We start from the raw sequence: 6,913 nt of genomic DNA, 5'->3' as shown, positions 1-6,913 counted from the left end.
TCTTCATACAAACCAGACATTAAAATCAACATCAACTCATGGAAAAGTAAATGATGGTGTTCATCTAAAAATAGCAGCATTTTGAAGGGGATGTTTACTTCATGCATGATGAGACCCAGTTCCAGACAGCTGTAGTGAATCTCTAATGCAGTGTTTTAATAGGAGTAACACCAGCCAGGGAATTCAGTGATCTTATCTGCATATGGTGTTGATGATGGGGCAGCTGCACACACTTTCAGAACAGTTGAGGCCACGTGCGATGTCTCTTCTGGAAGACATCAGGCATGACATTAAACAACCCTTTTCCTTACTGCCGTCTGTCTCACACAGCTTTCTCACAAAAAAAACCTGAGACAGAGGCTTGAGAAACCCACTGTTGTCTTGTTAAAGTTATGAGTAACCTGTTCTCATTGGACAGAACAGACTAGACTAATGAATAGCAGCGGAATTGGGTAAAATAATACTGAATATCTGCACTTACATGTACAACCATGAGAGAACACAGCAGGATACCAGTTCAATAGCACCCACTCCCTGAAAACAATTTTCTCTGTGTTATCAAAACACTAACCATTTTCTGACCTGCTTTGGCGTATGTCTTCCACGCATCAGGATTGATTGTGAAAACAGATTTCTGCTGAATACCATTGGTTGAAAAAAGCTCGACATCATAAATAGAAAATTAGACTGAAATGTACAATTGATCAACAATACACATATCAAAATACCAATGAATGAAACAAAAAAACCTGGAACACATAATTCAATCTGGTCCCAGTAAGAGGAGGCAGAGCTGGTTGTAATTGGGAAGGGGAAGATAAACCATCATTACAAAGCTGCTGACTGCTGCATTATTTCATATCCTTTGTGCTTTGAGATTTTTTTTTTTAAACATAAGAGGGGAGAGAATGGAAAACATTGTATGACCTCAGACTAACATGGCAAACGTAAGATAATGCAACCATTTAACTGAGATTGAGCTTAATGCCAGTCTATACATCACTGTTCACTGTACGGGCGAGCTGGCTGCTCTTTGAACAGGCAGTTTTAAAATCATATGCCATTTCCCCTTCCCAAGTCCAAATTATTCCAGCTCCCCAGAGATGTGTGATTTCGGACACACAGTAGGAGCAAATCACTTGCAGACTAGCTGAGCAGTTTATTCATCTGAGGTAAGAAGTGTGGAATTCACCACAACTATAAGCAACCTCCCAAACGAACAACTTAAAGGCTCTGGCCATAGAACGCATGCTTGGTTCCAGCTCAGACATATCAATGTACTTGTGAGTGATAGCGCAGGCCAGAAACCATGGAGCAAAGCTGTAGGAAAAATGCAACCTCGTAATTGGTAACAGTCTCCACATTTATGTAAGCAAGGTAGGCTTAATTAATACCAGTACGAGGAAGATCCTCTCCTGAGCTCGCTGACATATTTATTATTGGACGTCGGAGCAAAGCTTTCTGGAGTCCATCAGACCTGTGTCGAAACACACAGCAGCCAGATGGTGTTTTTTTCTATAGCAGCTCCCACCAATGGCTCAGCAGCAATTACCAGGGGTTATCAAGGGGCATCAACCATGGAGCTCAGACAGACCAACATGAATTCTCCCTCATTTCCCCTGAGCTCGCCTCAATCACTTCTCTCTTTCTCCTCATTAAAATTCCTGAATCATAATAAAGTTAAAATGGGTCTGTATAACTACTAGGGAGGATTGGACTGTAGGTGATGGGAATGGATGTTTGGGAAGAGTTTTTAATGTTGCTGGCACTCCTTATCAGCATTAGTAAGAAAAAAGCTGAAAAATGGTATGTCAGTCTGCTGCCATCCCATCATACCCTGCCACAAGTAACATGAGCCAAATGCAAGCCAGATGTATTTCAGCCATTGGGCCAGATTCCATTAAGCTGCAATATTTCACTAGACCATATATTAATCTTCTAAAGCGTGTCACAGATTTCTCCACTGATAACATCACAGGGTTTAAATGACAGCTGAGTCATAGCTCTCATCAAACTGTGGCAGGGTTAAGAAAACATTCTGCTGGAAAATGTCAGCACGCTGCTCCGTCTTAGACCGCAATTAACCACTACCACCTTTATTTTCAGAGCTCACAGAACTTAGGTCTATGATGATTTGTTCCCATTTCAAGAATATGATCAACCAAAATATGGTAAGAACAGATGTTTATTTTCAATCAGAAACACTTTAGAAAAAGATCATACAAAAAATATTTTCTTTATATTTCTCACATGCATACGGTCAATACTTTTGTCTTTTGGAAATGCAACCACCATGGGAGTCAACAATACCAGACAATACTGTAGCAGCCTCATCACACAACTGATATTTTACTCTCTGACAACATGGTGAGATAGCCTTTTTGCATGGAGCATTAGGTATGCTAACACATCACCCAACGGGAGGCCTAAGGTTCTGTGGAAGCTCTGATAAACTGGACAGGATGCTGACTGGGTGACAACTCAGTGAATTACTGATGGTGAACCAAGACCCACACAATTCACCTCCCTGGATAGACAAGACAGGGACACCCACTGTGCCTTCAAAACCACCCGATGCCCATGACCCTTTCCATCTCCTCAGGCAGTCTTTGAATTGCCAATCCCCTTCCTTCCATAGGCCCTGATGCAGGGCACAGAGACTGTTGTCTCAGAGGTCAGGGGTCACCTGAGTTTCCTTGATGCGCCCCCCCCCCCCCGGATTAGTCTTCCCCTGAGGAAAACTGGGCTACGTCGTCATGAACCTCCCTGTAGGCGCCCAGCGGGCCCCCTTCCACAACATAGCTCCCAGTGCTGAACCTCAGCCCCTCAGACAGCTTCTGGGCTGCCAGCTTGGCCTGCAAATCCTGAGGGAAACACACAATACAGGAGAGATGCTGACATTGGTAGGGTAATTAACCTGAAAAATGAGCAAGTGCTTAGCAGTAAGTATTAGGCTGCTATACTATACCATGAATGGAAGTAGCATAGGGAGTGTTCATCACTAGATGAGCACAGTGTTTTTGTGGTGATAATGGAATAGGTAGGTAGACGTTGCCTCAACACTTATAACACATTTAATTCCCTCATGTAATCTGATCGTACATCTGATCAGGAGTAACTGTTACCTTGAGCAGTGAGCATTTTGGTGTTGTTGGACAGACCTTAATGTTCCTCTGTTGTGTCAGACAGACTCAGGGGCCACTCACCTGGTGTTTCCTGGTCTGCTCAAGTAGCAGGTCAGCTGACTGCTCCAGTGTCAGCAGCTGGGCAGGGCTGTAGTGGAGCAGTGGCAGCCTGGCCGCAGTGACGTCGTCAATGTGCTTCCTGTCTCGCTCCCTCCTGGCCTCAACGGAGAGCACTGGTGATGGTAATAAGCCTCCAGGGGATTGGCTGGGTGACAGAGACCCTGACGGGGAGAGTTAATATAAGAGTTAGTAGGTGAGAATACAAGTGCATTGTCATAACTAAAGGCAGCATCACTGAACTATACAGTATTCTTAAATACTGTCATACAAAGTGGACATACTGATTAGGCTTATACTTCTTTCTCCTCATAGCAGGGTCCTTCTCAGTCCTCGCCAGGACTTCTATGTAGTGTGGTTTCTTTTGTGGCTGCCTTCCAAGGAAGGGGTTGTCAGTAGGTCTGTTGAATGTGTCTTTAGGGGATCCACTCGAGCCAGTTGAGTGGTCAGACAGAGTGACCCTCTGCAAGGCCTCCGCTAGGTCGCTCTCTTTGTCCTGTCAGAGTCTAGAGAGGCCCCTGCATCACCACCAGCCTGGACCACCTCCATGGCTTCAGCAACAGATACTTTGGACACACTGTCTTCTTGCAACGTGTCAACCATTTTACTCTCCTGAACATTAGGTGACAGAGGTGAGACGTCCAATTCTTGTACATTTCCAGGAGCTGTGTCCCCAGCTTGTCTCCTATGTTGGGAAGTTTCTGGTTTATTCTGGCTACCACGTTGTCTTTGTGTCAAAGTCTGCTGGTATTTAGACTGCAGCTCTGTCCTGACAGATGACAGCATATCTTGCTTCATCTCCTCTTCTTCATTGTGGACAAGAGCAAGGCATACTCTCTCTGCAAAGTCTGAGATCTTCTTCCCTTTGTCTGGAAGGGTCTGTATGAACCCCCTGTTGATAACAACATATCAAATCAGTCTCACAACAAGAAATAACGAATAACGAATAACTACTGCTTTCAGCTCAACTTTAAGAAAATGTAGTTGGCAGTGATAGTAAAAACAAAGGAATGTCATGTTCAGGGTAAAACGCATATCCCTAGTTGAAGTAACATCAGCTAGCCTACATTGAGGCGGATAGCATATACACACATGCGCCAAAACTGGCACCACTGTCTAGACAACAACTGGAAGTTTCTACAAGAATGTAATGTTGTAGCAGCTAAATACTCATTTGAGTTAGCTTCTGTCAGATGAATGATATGAAGTTACATACTTGTTAGATAATAATTTATCTTGGCGTGACAGTAATTCACCAAGTTCTTCTTTGCTCTTGGTTTTGAGAACCCCCACTTGCCCCTGGCGTTCTGATGGAGCTGCCCGCGATGACGAGAACATTGTTAGCTAGCTAGTAGCTACTAGTCTAAAACCCGCCCAAATAAGTTTACCGAATAGCTCAAATTACCCTATAAAAACATGACTTTGTTATTCCATTAGCGTTACACTTAACGGGATTATGCTGTTCAATAAAATATACTTTAATCTTCAGCTGTCTGTTAGATTGAATTTGTATTTTGGTAGCTACGCAGCCGGCGCGCTTTCATTGTAACCGGAAGTAGTACGGAAGTACGTTACCTTCAATATTCTTCTTCTTTTGCTTTAGGATTTGGTTGGCGGATCGCGTCCAACTTTTAGGTGCATACACCGCCACCTACTTGACAAGGTGTGTGAGGCCATTGACGGCCTACCTACAATAAATTATTGATACGGTAATTCAAAATTGGGAAAAATTCAAATTGCCCTATCAACTATTTGCCCTCTATAAAAAAATTTAAAAAGCGCACCACCCCATTCCACTTTTTAAACCTATCTAATCATATTACACTTCCTAACTTGACATTGTCGGGAAAAGACTATATCAAAACTCAGCAAGACAGACAAGTACCGACAATTATTATTTATTTTTTTCACCTTTATTTAGCCAGGTAGGCAAGTTGAGAACAAGTTCTCATTTACAACTGCGACCTGGCCAAGAATAAAGCAAAGCAGTTTGACACATACAACAACACAGAGTTACACATGGAATAAACAAAACATACAGTCAATAATACAGTTGAAGAAAATCTATATAGTGTGTGCAAATGAGGTAAGAAAAGGTAGGTAGGGCAATAAATAGGCCATGGTGGCGAAGTAATTACAATATACCAATTAGACACTAGAGTGATTGATGTGCAAAATATGAATGTGCAAGTAGAGATACAGGGGTGCAAAGGAGCAAGATAAATAAATAAATACAGTATGAGGATGAGGTAGTTGGATGGGCTATTTACAGATGGGCTATGTACAGGTTCATTGATCTGTGAGCTGCTCAGACAGCTGGTGCTTAAAGCTAGTGAGGAAGGTAAGAGTCTCCGGCTTCAGTGATTTTTGCATTTCATTCTAGTCATTGGCAGCAGAGAACTGGAAGGAAAGGCGGCCAAAGTAGGAATTGGCTTTGGGGGTGAACAGTGAAATATACCTTCTGGAGCGCATGCTACGGGTGGGTGCTGCTATGGTGACCAGTGAGCAGAGATAAGGCGGGGCTTTACCTAGCAGAGACTTGTAGATAACCTGTAGCCAGTGGGTTTGGTGACAAGTATGAAGCGAGGGCCAGCCAACGAGAGCGTACAGGTCGCAGTGGTGGGTAGTATATGGGGCTTTGGTAACAAAAGGGATGGCAATGTGATAGACTGCATCCAATTTGATGAGGAGTGTTGGCGGCTGTTTTGTAAATTACATCGCCGAAGTCGAGGATCGGTAGGATTGTCCGTTTTACGAGGGTATGTTTGGCAGCATGAGTGAAGGATGCTTTGTTGCGAAATAGGAAGCCGATTCTAGATTTAATTTTGGATTGGAGATGCTTAATGTGAGTCTGTAAGGATAGTTTACAGTCTAACCAGACACCTAGGTATTTGTAGTTGTCCACATATTCTAAGTCAGAGCTGTCGAGAGGAGTGATGCTGGACGGGCAGGTGTGGGCAGCGATCGGTTGAAGAGCATGCATTTGGTTTTACTTGCATTTAAGCGGAGTTGGAGGCCACGGAAGGAGAGTTGTATGGCATTGAAGCTCGTCTGGAGGTTAGTTAACACAGTGCCCAATGATCATACCATAGAAGTTTGTTACATTTTAGGAATCTATAGTAAGTTACTCCACCACACAAGCCTTTGTTTGAGTGTGTGAATATTTTCTTGGAGCTAGTAGTATGGCATAAACTACATGTTATTTACCTACATTCATGTATTTGCTTACCTTGCAGTAAAATACTTTCAAAGCTGCTTCATATCATATGGCATGTAAATAGAGATGAAACGCAGATAATTGATCAGATGGCGCCACCCAACGTTGAGAAATAAAGATGACACTGATACGACCAATGACTTTATAAAACTTGGATTGCTGATGCTTGGCACTCCCCAATAGGAGCATTCCTCCATTTATTTTTTATTTTACCCTTATTTTACCAGGTAAATTGACTGAGAACACATTCACAGCAACAACCTGGGGAATAGTTACAGGGGGATGAATGAGCCAATTGTAAACGGGATGATTAGGTGACTGTGATGGTATTAGGGACAGATTGGGAATTTAGCCAGGACACCAGGGGTAACACCCCTACTCTTACAATATGTGCCATGGAGAGTCAGGACACCCATTTAACATCCCAGCCAAAAGATTGCACCCTACACAGGGA

General features: G+C 43.1%; 1 pseudogene; it reads right to left on the bottom strand.

The window, feature by feature from the left end:
- Positions 1–2,176: 2,176 nt before the first annotated feature.
- Positions 2,177–4,794, bottom strand: LOC135554040 (DNA-directed RNA polymerase II subunit GRINL1A-like; annotated as a pseudogene).
- Positions 4,795–6,913: the final 2,119 nt, after the last annotated feature.

This window comes from Oncorhynchus masou, chromosome 2, assembly GCF_036934945.1.
Source record: "Oncorhynchus masou masou isolate Uvic2021 chromosome 2, UVic_Omas_1.1, whole genome shotgun sequence".
Classification (NCBI taxonomy): domain Eukaryota; kingdom Metazoa; phylum Chordata; class Actinopteri; order Salmoniformes; family Salmonidae; genus Oncorhynchus; species Oncorhynchus masou.
Note: the sequence above shows the minus strand (reverse complement) of the source record. Positions and strands in the feature narration are given on the sequence as shown.